Raw genomic sequence first — 15684 nt, forward strand, 5'->3', positions numbered from 1 at the left:
AGCCATAATTGGGAAAGAGGGAAGTGACCCTCAGGTAAAACAACAAAAGGCTTTCAAAATAGCTTATGAAGAAGAACAAGGTGATGTGAAGAAAGGCATCATCCGCTAATTCAGAGGGGACCAGAGTCAGTGAGCCTTGAGAATTCAGAAGCTTCACCAACCATCGTGTAAAACATGTGTGTTCTCAGTGAAAAGGAATTTTAAAAAATTAGAAGATGATAGTCTACTGTCTTAAAAGAGAAAACTGAAGGCCATAAAGGGGAAGTGCCATACCCAGGTCATCTGGCCAGTAAGATGAGACACTGGGGTCTGAACCCATGCTCAAGGCCCATACTCTTTTTTTTTTTTTTTTTTTTTTGCAGTACACAGGCCTCTTTGTGGTCTCTCCCATTGCAGAGCACAGGCTCTGGATGCTCAGGCTCAGCGGCCATGGCTCACGGGCCCAGCCATTCTGCGGCACGTGGGATTTTCCCGGACTGGGGCACAAACCCGCATCCCCTGCATCAGCAGACAGACTCTCAACCATTGCGCCACCAGGGAACCCTAAGTCCCATACTCTTTTTCTTCTACTGATAGCCAAGTTGCCTTAGAAAGTGGCCAGTCTCTAATCAGAACTTTCAGAATCATTCCTGTTCAATTTTCTTAATAACCCACCATAAGGCCACACTTCAACAATAAGGGAACAAAGTTTGGGGGTTGGGTCTGTACCTCTGGCAGGTGGAGGAGCTGGCACGTGGAGTTCCTAGTTCTGACAAATTTCTTCACCCAAATCAAGACTTGCTTTCACATTGCTTCTACTAATATTTTTTTATCATAGATTTAAGAATTATCAATAACAAGCAATGACATTGAATTTTTTTCAAAAAGAAAAATTGGAGCTTTTTTCAAAAGTTATCAAAGATTTATTATCTATCTTTCATCCTCTGCTTTAGCTTGGGTGTTTGACAGATCCTTCATTATTTCCATACATTTGGACACTTCGGAAGGAGTCTGGGTTCTCTCTGATGCTGGGCCTTTCAATATTCTCGGTTTGGATCTTTATCATGCAAACTTCTCTTCTGAATAATTCTGTAGCAAGAGTACAGAAGATGGCCTCAGTGGCTTAAAAGTTGTTTTAATTCACTGGAGACAAAGCAATTTCTCTGAGCTCCAATGACTTCTGTCCATCCCTGGTTGGGAAAGAAAATTGGAAATGGCATGGCTGAGTTGCCCATTCTTGGTTCAAACCGCTGTCAGGCGGGGAGTTCTAGGACACACTTATGGTGGGAGAATAAGCTTGCTTCTCTTTGCCTGAAGGATGGTAGCAAGCTGGAGAAAGTGTTGCTGGATGTCTGCAGTACTCTCTCCAGTCCCAGAGTAACCCTGTGTGTGGAGGGATTCTTGTTTCAGCGTTAGAGGGAAGAGTATGAAAGAATGTAGTGTTCAGCAGTCTCAGGGATGAGAGTTTGAATCCTGGCTCTGCCACTTTGCTAAGAGTAGGCTATTGGGCAAGTCTGAGCCTCTGTTTGACTCACTGTGCTTGGGGACAATACGTATTTTTTATCACAGAAGACTGTTGGAGGATTGGATAAGATGATGCTAGAAAAGTGCTCAGTACAATACCTGGAACATGGGAAGTATTTGATGACTAGCAGACATTACTATTCATTATATTTTCCCACCAAACAAGTGATGCCACAAGTTGGGTTTAAATAAGTCTGTGGTGTACAAGTCAGAGGTTGAATATGTATTCTACACCTCTGTATAATTCGAACCCCTGCATCCAAGCAGGTGCTTCCCTCCTTAGACTTGCCCATCCTGAGATTTGGTTACTTGTTTTTTTCCAAATTGAACTGAAATTCACATTACATAAAGTTAACCATTTAAAACTGTAAGGTTCAGTGGCATTTAGTATCTTCACAATGTTGTACAACCACCACCTCTATCTACTTCCAAGGACTTTTGATCACCCCCAAAGAACACCCTGTACCTGTTAAGCAGTTGCTCGCTATTTCCCCAATTCCCTGGTTACCTCCAATCTGGGTTCTGTCTGTGGATTTACTTAATCTGGACATTTCATATAGATGAAATCATATAATATGTAACTTTTTTGTCTAGCTTCTTTCACTTAGCATAATGTATTTGAGGTTCATTCACATTAGCATACAGCAGTACTTCATTCCTTTTTATGAATAATATTCCAATACTCCATTGTATGGATATATCACATTTTCTTTATCCATTCATCCATTGGTGGACAATTTGTCTATATCCACCTTTTGTCTATTGTGAATGGTGCTGTTATGAACATGCACGTATATGTTTGAATTTCTATTTTCAATTCTTTGGGGTATATACTCGTTACTTGTTTTAATTCATCTCTGCTGTTCATTTCTCACTAGCAGGTTTTCTGTGAGGCACCATGACAGAGAGGTAAGGCATGAGTGCTCTGGTGCCAGGCTCTCCCCTCTGTTACTTACTAGTTGAGCAATATTGTGCAAGGGGTTGACCTCTCTGTGTCTGTTTTCCCCTCTGTAAAATGGAATCCATAACAACAGTTTCTACTTTACAGGAGGATTGTGATGATTAAATGGATTGATAAACACAGTCTGTGCTTTAATGAACATTAACAATCACTGTCACCCTCACCTTCTAGTACTTCCTTCCTGGAATTTCCTTTTTAATCCCCATTTTAGGGTCTCTCATCTACTTCCTGGAGAGCCAGTGGCTGAAGTTTCTTCTTGGCCAGAGTGGCTGAGCTACTGGGCTCTCCCTTTAACACAGGGAGCCTTGGGACTTTGGAGGACCAGGATCTCTGAAACCAGAAGAAGCTTTAGAGGAACTGGGCTCTGAGCCTACTGCTGCCTGACCAATAGAAATCCAAATCTGATGTTGCCTTCTTCCTTCCCTCCATAGACCCCCACCCCCACCCAGATCTGTGGCTCAGAGCTCATATGACTATCTACTTTCTAGGGGAGGTGCCTCGCTCAAAGCTGCCAATCGACTCATGTTTCCCCTTCTTGTCATATTCCTGCTCAAGACTTACAGCAAATCCTTATTGCCTATTACTCTAAGACAACCTGATCTTGGAGAGGCAGCAGTGATTGGTGGTGTGAAGTAAGATCTTAATTACCTGCCCAGGAATTGAACCTGGGTAGCCTGGATGAAAATCAGGAATCCTACCCACCAGAACCCCTGGCTCTTGCCCACAGTGCAAAAGGCAAAAACTGTAAAAACAGGTACACATTTTATTACTAGAGACATAGCACAACAACAAGTGTGAGAGCACACAGAGAAACAGTTTGTTTAGTTAAGATAGAAGCAAGGCAGAGATGCACACCCAGAGAGAAAGGGTGTGGGCATCACCCCTAATAAGGAGGAGTGCAGTAAAGAGGAGGTTAAATCATTTATATAGGGCGGGTCTTCCGGGTCTTTGTTTACCTTTGGCCAATTATCTGGTTTCTTTTTCCACACCTGACCTGCCCTTGGACCCTCCCCAACAGGCATGCACAACTTTTTTCCAAGATGGATTCCAGCCCAGAGGCCTATGGGACGGCCTTAGCATAACATATTGTGGGGTGGTGCCCCCTTCTTTTCGACCCCCAATGAGCCTTTCCATGCATGTGCAGTGTCTCCCTTGCCCCAAGGATGGGAAATATGTGACCTCTTGATCCTTTACTCAAACAGAGTTTAGTCTCTCTCTGTTCCTGCCATGACTGTTATCTTAAAGTGCCCTCAGGAGACAAAGCCTGGGTATTTACCCTGTTTCTGTTGTTACTGCCATTTCAGAGAGCAAACAGGAGGCTAGTTGTAAGTACCTAACCTGGAGCCCACCTATCTCCTGTCTCAGGAAATGCAAACAGGAGGCTAGTTTTAAGTGCCCAGCCCAAAGCCACTGTTTTCCTTCCTTAAACCTATCTATAACCCTATGATGTAGGTAGCTCTTCTCCATTTTATTTCTGTGTATTTGCTTGCAAAGGAAGTTTCTTTCTTTCCTTTTTTTTAAAAAAAATAAACGAGGAATCTTAGACTCAGAGTCATAAGATAATTGCCAGTTTCACTAGCGAATAAATTGTAGGGCTCAGATTTGAATATGCTAGCCAGGCCCAGGAGTACCTGTTCCTTCTGGTTTGCACACTGCCACCCACTCTGACCACCTGATCCCAAACCCAGCTGACTTTTCCTTCGTCCATTTTCATCCGATCTGTACTAAGCCAGTGAAGTCTCATTATGCCTTGAGCACCTGCCAGGCTTGTTCTAGCCCCAGATCTTAGCCCCAGCTGTTCTGCTTATCTGGAACACCATCCTGCCTTCCACCTATTCCTGCCACCTGGCAGGCCCAATTCAAATCCCTTTCTTTCACTAAAAGTCCCCACTGAGCTTTTCAATCAAGCTGTTGTTCTTCATTTTTGAATCTCCTATCATTCTTAAAGTTGCTGCTCTCAGGGCCTCAGCTAGCATTAGCATTGTCTTTGTGTGAATTACATTAACCCCAAGCTGATAAAGTACAAAAAGATGCTCTCAGTCACTCTCTCAGCTGGGCACTTTTCTGCAGTGTGCAGACTGTACAACCACATTCAGCCAACTTACCTATCTGACACCTTTGAAAATAATTGTCTTCTGAGTGTAAAACATTCCTAAGTCACATAGAAAGCAAGAGCTCCATGCTCATTCATTGTCTCCCCAACTAGATTTGAAGCCTCTTGGGGGCAGGAACCACATCTTATCCTTCAGTTTCCCCCACCATGCTGGGCCCAAGAACCAGCTGTGTAGTTAGTGTCAAGGCCTTAGTTCCCAGTCAGTCTAGGGACTTAGAGCAAGTGTTGTCAGCCCTTGACTCTGAAGGGACCCAGTACAACTCTTGTAGGTAAGATCTGACTGACATCCACAGGTGACCTCAAGGCCTCTGTCCCATTCCAGCCACACTGACCACTTCACCACTTTGGAACACAGCCGACCTGTTCCTTCAGGCTGCTTCCTCTCTGGAATGCCGATTTCTTCCCTATTCGCCCAAGCACACTATGTGTTTTGTCAGCTCAAATGCCACTTCCCCAGGGAAGCTTTCTTGCCCAGAAATCTCTATTGGAATCAATTCCTTCCTCCTACAATTCCCTAGGTGGTCTTTTCCTTCTAACCCATCATTCCTGACTCTTGAAAAAGCATTTTGTAAGAGGCAGCTCAAATTTTCATCTCTAAAATCTGTTTACATCAGGGAGGTGTATTCCCCCCAAACACTGGGACCTCATCTCCTATTCTAGGTTCTTCGAGGGCAGGGTGGGTACCTGGCACACAGTAGGCCCTCGCTCAATGGCTGTTGGATCAGCGTCCACCAGGACCCCTCACTGAGCTCATTTCCCAGCAGTGTATCTTCACCCAGCATACCAGGAGCATTTGTATCTTTCCTTACCTGACACTTGTGTGACACTTTTCCTAAGTTTTTTCTCACCTCTTCTGTGGTTTTGTTTTCACAACTTTAGGATATGAGAAAAGAAATGATTATATTCATTTCACTCATGAGGCACCTTAGTTCAGGAGGCAGACACCTTACCTCATTGTCTGGTGACAGGGGCATGGCTGCCACTCACTAGGGTGTCCTGAGCTCCAGGGACCACTGGGGCACAGTGACAGTTTGGCTGTAGTTTCATCCTCTTAACTCTTGCTTGAAGATAACCACTCATTACCCTTGGAATGCCCACAGAATGTGAGCCCTGAGGTCAAGAAACCGACTTGGGTGTGAGGGTAAATTATCCTTTTCAACTCTAAATTCTACGAGCACAGCTCACTGGATTTCTCTCATCGACTCTCCACTTTAACATTCTATTTGAGTATCTCTTCCAGTGGCAGGTAGCCTAGAATGTAGACTCTACATATTTGGAAACGTTTGGCAAATATTTGCCCTGGCTCACATTAGATTCACCTGGGAAACTTTTAGAACTGCCAATGCTCGATAACTTCATAAGTTTCCTGAGGTGACTCTGTGGGAAGCCAACATTGAGACTGGTTCTCAATGCTGATGGCAGAGTAGAATCACCTATGGCTTTACAAAAATCTACTGATGGCTTGGACTTATCGTCAAAGACTGATTTAATTGGTCTGGGGCTAGGAACCATTTGCAGACCTCCTATACCTTGGGTCTACCATAATGGATAGGACTAAATGACTGAAGTCTCAAAGGGTAAGCCCTTCCATTTTGGCACCAGTTAAGAGCTAATGTTGCTCTAGTAGCAACCTTTGCCCTAGTATCAACTTCTGGCCCTAATACTCACCAACTGCGTGATCTTGGGTAAATATCTTTTCATCTCTGATTAACTTCTTTATCTATTATTAACCAAAATTTAAGAAATGGAGACCTGATTGAAATAAAAATGTGTTTATTTGGGGTTTGTTAGGACTACAGCCCAGAGACACAGTTTCAAGAAGCACTTGAATTGTGTTCTGCCAGACTATAAAATAGGGGAGATTTATAAAGGCAAAACCCACAAGGTTACAGTTATTTACATGAGTTGTTTTTTAAGAATTATAATTGGACCTGGCAAGAAGTAAAGGTGCTTGTCAGGTAAGGATTGGTTAGGGCCTGAAAGAGTTGTATAATTATAAGGGGAGACCTTGAGACCATAAGGTTGCAGCTGGCTGATGTTCTGAATATGGGGGTGGTGGTGTCCTTGGGTCTTGTACAGTTCCAAGGAAGTTCAAGTTCTCAGTTCTGCAGGGATGTGTCTGAGATGAGACTCTCAGGTGCTGCCTGACTCCATCTTTGTATACCTGAACTGTGATTACTCAATTATAATTTCAATTTGTCATCACTATAAAATAAAGCCAAGAACTACTTGGCAGAACTGCTATAAGCACCAAATAAAATAATGTATATACAATATACGTAAAAGAACCCAGCATTGTGCCTGGTATATACCTGGTACAAAGAAGGACCTCATAAGTTGAAAAGAATCAAATATTATCCTCTTTCCCATAGGAAAATTCAACAAATTTTTTGAGTACCTACTATTTGCAAAGCATTGTAATATGATGTCTTTCTCTTATTTTTTTCTGTGCATATGAGGAAGAGCTACAGAGATGAAGGAAGAGATAATCTCTGTGTTCAGGAGATTTCAAATTGGTACGTACAGGCATGAAAACAAAGAACCGAATGAAGTCTATATATAACATGAATATATTTTTATATTTATCTATATTTCTAATATAGACCCAAATGAAGTAAATGTTAATTTGAGATAAAATCAATATGCTGTTCAAGCTCAAAGCAAGGAAAAAGTAATTTTCCTTGGGGATATCAGGGGAGCCTGGGGTGGCATTTGAGCTGTGTTTCTTTAAAAGTGTGTTGTGTTTCCACAGGTGAGGAAGAACAAGAAAGAGCACTCCAAGCTGAGGGATGACATGACTGATGCTCTGAGGCTGAGACAAGAGTTTGCAGATTCCTGTTGAGAATCCATCAAGGGAGACTTTGCCAGCTTTGCCAAGGGATTTGAACACCTTTAATCTGAAAACAGCTGGCGATCATTGAAAGTTTGAGTCTTGGGAGATGTGCTCCATTTGAAGATTTTTGTTCACAGATTCTAGTGATGGGATGGGAGGGTTGGAAATGTTTGGTCAGGACATGATTCTCCATCTCTTCCTCCCCACCCTGGCCCATGGCCAAGGCCTCAGATACCTTATGAAGAGCAGCTCAGGAAATATCCCTGAGTTCTGCTTCCCAGTCTCCATTCCACGTATGGCATATAGGTTCTGTCCTCTGGTGATGCATCTGGAATCTGTTTCTCTACCAATTGACTTGGAGCGCTGTCCTTTGGATGATTTGCTTAGTTTTGCATTTTGGTCTCTCCCCTGGAAAGTATCTCAGGTCATCCTCCATCCCCTCACCAGTCCAGCCTAAACTTCCTACAACCTCTGTTCAGGGTGGACTCAAATTCCTCTTATCTGAGAGCAAAGGCTGGGTAGTTTTTTCTCCTGGCTCAGGGTCTTTCACTTATCTGGAGATTGGAGGCAGGAGGACCTGCTGGATGGCTATTACTGTAGTCTGGCCTGAGATGATGAGGGTGGGACTAGGGCTTGTCACAGGGCTGCTGGGCTGGGGGAGGGAGCACTGCATGGAAGAGATACCATGATGGTAGAACTGACAGGGCTATAATTTGCCTGTGACTTTTAATTATGGACCCAGCTTATCTTTTCCAACTTCTGGTATTCTGACTCACAGCTTGTTTTCATTTATTTATAATAGTCTGAAGTCTTGGAAATGTTACAATCTGAGTAATCAGGAGGAGTGACCTGGGGTGGATTTTGGAAGGTTGGCACCAAGCCGTTATTTCAAATACTACTGCTTCTTTTATTTAAAAAAGGGAGATTTGTTATTCAGACTCTGGGCTTGTTAATTGAAGATTGGGGAAGAATAAGGGGGCTGGGGAGCATTCTAAAACCATCCAAAACAGTTATTATGCACAGGGTTTGGGATGTGATTCTGAAAAGTGAAGACTTGCTAGCTAACACTTCCTCTAGGCTCCCATGGACCCACCTTACAGGAGAGCCCTCCTCTGAGTAGGTCCTTCAGACAAGGATGTTGTTCGCAACTTTGCTGCATGTTGGAATCATCTGGGGATTTTTATAAAACCCTGACACCATCAGATATTCTGACTTCAGCAATGTGTAGTACAGCCTGGGTACTGGAATTTTTAAAACATCCCAGAAAGTCTAATGTGTAGCAAAGTTTGGGAGGAGCTAGTGGGAATGAGCATTTGATTTACAGTGGTTTTCACATTTGAGTGTGTATCAGAATCACTTGGAGAGCTTGTTCAAACACAGATGGCTGGCCGCACTCCCAGAGTGCCAGTAGGTCTGCAGGGCCATCTAAGAATCTGAATTTCTCTACAGCTTCCCACTGATGCCAATAGTCAGGGCCACACTTTGAGAACCATTGGCTTAGAAAAACTGGGTCTGGCTTTACCACTTAAGAGCTATGTGACCCTGAGCAGATTCCCCAATCTTTAAGAAGTAGTTTCTGCATTTATAACATAGCAATGGTGATTACCTTATAGGTTGTTGTGTGGGTGAAATAAGATGATATTTGTATGTTGTTTAGCATAGGGCTTGGCCCACAGGAAATGTGTAACCCATGGTGGATTTTATTAATACGTTTCCTTGGCTGGGGTCTTGACAGATCTTTCCTTGTGGTCAATTGTGCTAATTGGTGAATGATGTTAAAGTGAGTTTCTGCTCCTAGAGATCCCGCTTTTAGGCTTTCTGGAACAGGAAAACTAGGATACTCTTGTTAACTATAAGTGCTCTGGGGTCCAGTAGGGTAAGGGCTCCCCCAGAAGTGTTGGCATGTTAACTGATAGTCCTCAATCAGACCCTTCAGCCTGGTGTGGGTGGCTATGGGCCATGCTTTAAGACTGTGCTCCTGCCCAAACACCAAGTGACTCTCACATTCCAGACACAAGTGGTGCAGTGAGTTGTGGTTGTTCTGACATCACCATGGAAACCCAATTTCTACTGAGGGAAGTGGGAACAAGGCCCTAAATTGTCTTGGAAACCACGAAATACGTCCTTGAGAGGGGAGTTGTGGATCTCCACACTATGACTTCTCTTTTTCTCATACAATTTGCCCAGAACTCTCTTCTGTGTATATTTACCTCCCTCCCCTATTCTGCTAAGGAGGGAACTGAGTCTCAGCATATATTTTCTTGCAATGTCTAGTTATCCTCCTCAGGGGGAAGGGATGTCCATGTAAGTCTGTGGCTCTAATAGGCAAAACCAGCTGGCCTTCACACACAGCAGAGCACAGCAGCACTGCTGCCTGCCCTTCCTGAACACCATGGACCCAAATTGTAAGAATGTATTTTTGTTCCTTGATGACTTCACCAGGCCAACTGTCAGGGGGCTTTTGGTGCTTTTTAAAACTTCTTTATTTTTTAGAGTGGTATAAATCCAGCTAATCTTTATTACTTCTATGTGGTTTGAAGACAAAGTGCTCCAATTTCCATTTTATAGTTTAGGAAACCCAGTGAGTAGGAGAAAGGACATTTCAGATGGGCCCAGGAGGTGGGAGGCAGGCTAGTTCACTCTATTTCGAGTTCTCTTTGGCCAGAGTGAAATTCTGCCTGTGGCCAGGGACCCCAAAAGGTGAGAGCCTGGTTTCCCTTTGTCTTCCCTGGGCTGAGAACTGAATGAGAGACAGAGTGAGGGAATGATAGAGAGTCTGTGAGAGGTCATTTTATCCAAGTCACTTATGGATGAGGACACTGTTCCAGGGAGGGCAGTTGACTTGCCCAAAGTCACAGAAGATGCTAGTAACAGAACAAGTCCTAGAAACCCAGCCCCTTGTCTTCCTTTCTCATTGATGCTCTTTCCTTTTTGCTCTGACATACTTTAGGTATTTACCTATGTGCTGCCTGTTGGGTATCTATTGCTATCATTTGGCATTAATTTTTATTTTTTATTGGAATAAAATTGCTTTACAACATTGTGTTAGTTTCTGCTGTACAGTGAAGTGACTCAGCTATATGTATACCTATATTGCCTCCCTTTTTGACCTCCCTCCCACTCCCACCATCCCACCCATCTAGGACATCACAGAGCACTGAACTGAGCTCCTGTTCTATAAGCAATTTCCCACTAGCTATCTATTTTACACATGGTAGTTTATTTATGTCAAACCTAATCTCCCAATTTGTCCCACCCTCCCCTTCCCCACCATGTCCACATGTTTGTTCTCTATGTCTACGTCTCTATTCCTGCCCTACAAATAGGTTCATCTGTACCATTTTTCTAGATTCCACATATATGCGTTAATATACAATATATTTTTTTCTCCTTCTGAGTTACTTCACTCTGTATGACAGACTCTAGGTCCATCCACATCTGTACAGATGACCCAGTTTTCTTCCTTTATATGGCTGAGTAATATTCAATTGTATATATGTACCACATCTTCTTTATCCATTCATCTTTCATTGGACATTTAGATTGTTTCCATGTCCTGGCTATTGTAAAAAGTGCTGCAATGAACATTGGGTTACACGTGTCCCATTGAATTATGGTTTTCGCAGGGTATATGTCCAGTAGTGGGGTTGCTGAGTTGTATGGTAGTTCTATTTTTAGTTTTTTAAAGAACCTCCATACTGTTCTCCATAGTGTCTGTATCAATTTACATTCCCACCAACAGTGGGAATGTAAATTTCCACACCCTCTCCAGCATTTATTTTTTGTAGATTTTTTGATGATGGCCATTCTGACTGGTGTGAGGTGATATCTCATTGTAGTTTTGATTTGCATTTCTCTAATAATTAGTGATGTTGAGCAGCTTTTCATGTGCCTCTTGGCCATCTGTATGTCTTCTTTGGTGAAATGTCTATTTAGGTCTTCTGCTCATTGTTTGATTGGGTTGTTTCTTTTTTTGATATTGAGCTGCATGAGCTATTTGTAAATTTTGGAGAGTAATCCTTTGTCCATTGCTTCATTTGCAAATAGTTTCTCCCACTTTAAGGGTTGTCTTTTCATCTTGTTTATGGTTTCCTTTGCTGTGCAAAAGCTTTTAAGTTTCATTAGGTCCCATTTGTTTATTTTTATGTTTATTACTCTAGGAGGTGGGTTAAAAAAGATCTTGCTGTGGTTTATGTCGAAGGGTGTTCTTCCTATGTTTTCCTCTAAGAGTTTTATAATGTCCAGTCTTACATTTAGGACTTTAATCCATTTGGAGTTTATTTCTGTGTATGGTGTTAGGTAGTAGTCTAATTTCATTCTTTTATATGTAGCTGTCCAATATTCCCAGCACCATTTATTGAAAAGGCTGTCTTTCCTCCATTGTATGTTCTTGCCTCCTTTGCTATAAATTAGGTGACCATATGTGCATGGGTTTACCTCTGGACTTTCTAGTCTGTTCCATTGATCTATATTTCTGTTTTTGTGCCAGTAGCATACTGTTCTGATTACAGTAGCTTTGTTGTATAGTCTGAAGCCAGGGAGCCTGATTCCTCCCGTTTTGCTTTTCTTTCTCAAGATTGCTTTGGCTATTCAGGGCCTTTTGTGTTTCTATACAAATTGTAAATGTTTTTGTTCTGATTCTGTGAAGAATGCAATTGGTAGTTTGATAGGGATTGCAATGAATCTGTAGATTGCTTTGCAGAGTATAATCATTGTCACAATATTGATTCTTCCAATCCAAGAACATGGTATATCTCTCCATCTGTTTATGTCATCTTTGATTTCTTTCATCAGTGTTTTATAGTTTTCTGAGTACAATCTTTTGCCTCCTTAGGCAGGTTTATTCCTAGGTATTTTATTCTTTTTGTTGCAATGGTAAATAAGGTTGTTTCCTAATTTCTTTTTCTGATTTTTTGTTTTTAGTGCATAGGAATGCCAGAGATTTCTGTGCATTAATTTTGTATCTTGCAATCTTACCAAAATCATTGATTAATTCTAGGAGTTTTCTAGTGGCATTTTTAGGATTTTCCATATCATGTCACCTGCAAACAGTGACAGTTTTAGTTCTTCTTTTCCAATTTGTATACATTTTATTTCTTTTTGTTCTTTGATTGCTGTGCCTAGGACTTCCAAAACTATTTTGAATAAGAGTGGTGAGAGTGGACATCCTTGTCTTATTCCTGATGTTAGTGGAAATCTTTTCAGTTTTTCACCATTGAGTATGATGTTTGCTGTGGATTTGTCATATATGGCCTTTATTATGTTGAGGTAGTTTACCTCTATGCCCACATTCTGGAGAGATTTTCTCATAAATTGGCATTGAATTTTGTCAAAAGCTTTTTCTGCATCTATTGAGGGGATCATATGTTTTTTATTCCTTAATTTGTTAATATGGTGTATCACACTGACTGATTTTCATATACTGAAGAATCCTTGAATTCCTGGGATAAATCCCAGTTGATCATGGTGTATGATCCTTTTAATGTACTGTTGGATTCTGTTTGCTAGTATTTTGCTCAGGATTTTTGCATCTATGTTCATCAGTGATATTGGTCTGTAATTTTCTTTTTTTGTGATACCTTTGCCTAGTTTTTGTATCAGGGTGATGGTGGCTTATTAGAATGAATTTGGGAGTGTTCCTCTGCAATTTTTTGGAAGAGTTTGACGAGGATAGGTGTTACCTCTTCTCTAAATGTTTGATAGAATTTGTCTGTGAAGCCATCTGGTCCTGGACCTTTGTTTGAAGATTTTTAATTACAGTTTCAATGTCATTACTTCTGATAGGTCTGTTTATATTTTCTAATTCTCCCTTGTTCAGTCTTGGAAAATTGTACCTTTCCAAGAATTTGTCCATTTCATCGTGGTTGTCTGTTTTATTGGCATATAGTTGTTTGTAGTATTCTCTTTTAATCTTTTGTATTTCTGTATTGTCAATTGTAACTTCTCTATTTTCATTTCTAATTTTATTGATTTGCACCCTCTCCCTTTCTTTCTTGATGAGTCTGGCTAAAGGCTTATCAATTTTGTCTATCTTCTCAAAGAACCAACTTTTAATTTTATTGATCTTTGCTATTGTTTTCTTCATTTCTATTTCATTTATTTCTGCTCTGATCTTTATGATTTCTTTCCTTCACTGACTTTGGGTTTTCTTTGTTTGTCTTTCTCTAGTTGCTTCAGGTGTAAGGTTAGATTGTTTTTGAGAGTTTTCTTGTTTCTTGAGGTGAGATTGAATTGCTGTAAACTTCCCTCTTAGAACTGCCTTTGCTGTGTCCCATAGGTTTTAGGCTGTTGTGTTTTCATTGTCATTTGTTTCTTTGTATTTTTTTATTCCTTCTTTGATTTCTTCAGTGGTCTCTTGGTTATTTAGTAGCGCACTGTTTAGCCTCCATGTATTTGTGTTTTTTACAGTTGTTTCCCTGTAATTGATTTCCAATCTCATAGCACTGTGGTCAGAAAAGATCCTTGTTATGATTTCAATCTTCTTAAATTTTCCTAGGCTTGATTTGTGAACCAAGATGTGATCTATCCTGGAGAATGTTCTGTGTGCACTTGAGAAGTATATTCTGCCACTTTCAGGAGGAATGTCCTATAAATATTAATTAAATCTATCTAGCTTATTGTGTCATTTAAAGCTTGTGTTTCCTTATTTATTTTCTGTCTGGATGATCTGTCCATTGGTGTAAGGCAGGTGTAAAAATCCCTCACTATTATTGTGTTACTGTCAATTTCCCCTTTTATGGCAGTTAACATTTGCCTTATGTATTGAGGCACTCCTCTATTCAGTGCATAAATATTTATTATTGTTATATCTTCTTCTTGGATTGATCCCTTGATCATTATGTAGTGTCTTTCCTTATCTGTTGTAAAAGCCTTTGTTTTAAAGTCTATTTTAACTGATATAAGTATTGCTACTCCAGCTTTCTTTTGGTTTCCATTTGTATGGAAAGCTTTTTCCATCCCTTCACTTTCAGTCTGTATGTGTCCCTAGGTCTGAAGTGGGTCTCTTGTAGACAGCACATATATAGGTCTTGTTTGTGTATCCATTCAGCCAGCCTGTGTCTTTTGTTTAGATCATTTAATCCATTTACATTCAAGGTTATTATCGATATGTATGTTCCTATTACCATTTTCTTAATTGTTTTGGGTTTGTTTTTGTGGGTATTTTTCTTCTCCTTTGTTTTCCACCTAAAGAAGTTCCTTTAGCATTTGTTGTAAAGGTTGTTTGGTGGTGCTGAATTCTCTTAGCTTATGATTGTCTGAAAAGCTTTTGATTTCTTTGTTGAATCTGAATGAGATCCTTGCTGTGTAGAGTTATCTGGGTTGTAGGTTTTTCCCTTTCATCACTTTAAATATGTCCTGCCACTCCATTCTGGTCTGCAGAGTTTCTGCTAAAAAATCAGCTGATAACCTTATGGGGATTCTTTTGTATGTTATTTTTTGCTTTTCCCTTGATGCTTTTAATGTTTTTTCTTTGAATTTAATTTTTGTCAGTTTGATTAGTCTGTGTCTTGGTGTGTTTCTCCTAGGGTTTATCCTATATGGGACTCTCTGCACTTCCTGGACTTGGGTGACTATTTCCTTTCCCATATTAGGGAAGTTTTCCACTATAATCTCTTCAGATATTTTCTCAGACTCTCTTTTTTTCTCTTCTTCTTCTGGGACCCCTATAATTCAAATTTGGTGTGTTTAGTGTTGTCCCAGAGGTTTCTAAGATTGTCTTCAATTCTTTTCATTCTTTTCCTTTATTCTTCTCCTTGGCAGTTATTTCTACCATTTTGTCTTCTAGCTCACTTATTCATTCTTCTGCCTCATTTATTTTGTTATTGATTCCTTCTAGTGTATTTTTCATTCCAGTTATTGTGTTGCTCATCTCTATTTGTTCTTTATTTCTTCTAGATCATTGTTAAACATTTCATATATTTTCTCAATCCATGCCTCCATTCTGTTTCCAAGATTATGGTTCATCTTTACTATCATTACTCTTAATTCTTTTTCAGGTAGGTTACCTATTTACTGTTCCTTTATTTGGTCTTGTAGATTTTTACCTTGCTCCTTCATCTGTGACATATTATTTTGTTGTCTCTTTTTTTTTTTTTTTTTTGATGCGTGGAATTGTGTTCCTGTCTTACTGGTTGTTTGGCCTGAGGCTTCCAGCACTGGAGTTTGTAGGCTGTTGGGTAGAGGTGGGTCTTGGTGCTGAGATGAGGACCTCTGAGAGAACTCACTCTGATGAATACTCCCTGAGGTTCTCTGGTAGCCCAGTGGTTTGGACTT

The sequence above is a fragment of the Stenella coeruleoalba genome, assembly GCF_951394435.1.
Source record: "Stenella coeruleoalba genome assembly, chromosome: 19".
In the NCBI taxonomy this organism is placed as follows: Eukaryota; Metazoa; Chordata; class Mammalia; order Artiodactyla; family Delphinidae; genus Stenella; species Stenella coeruleoalba.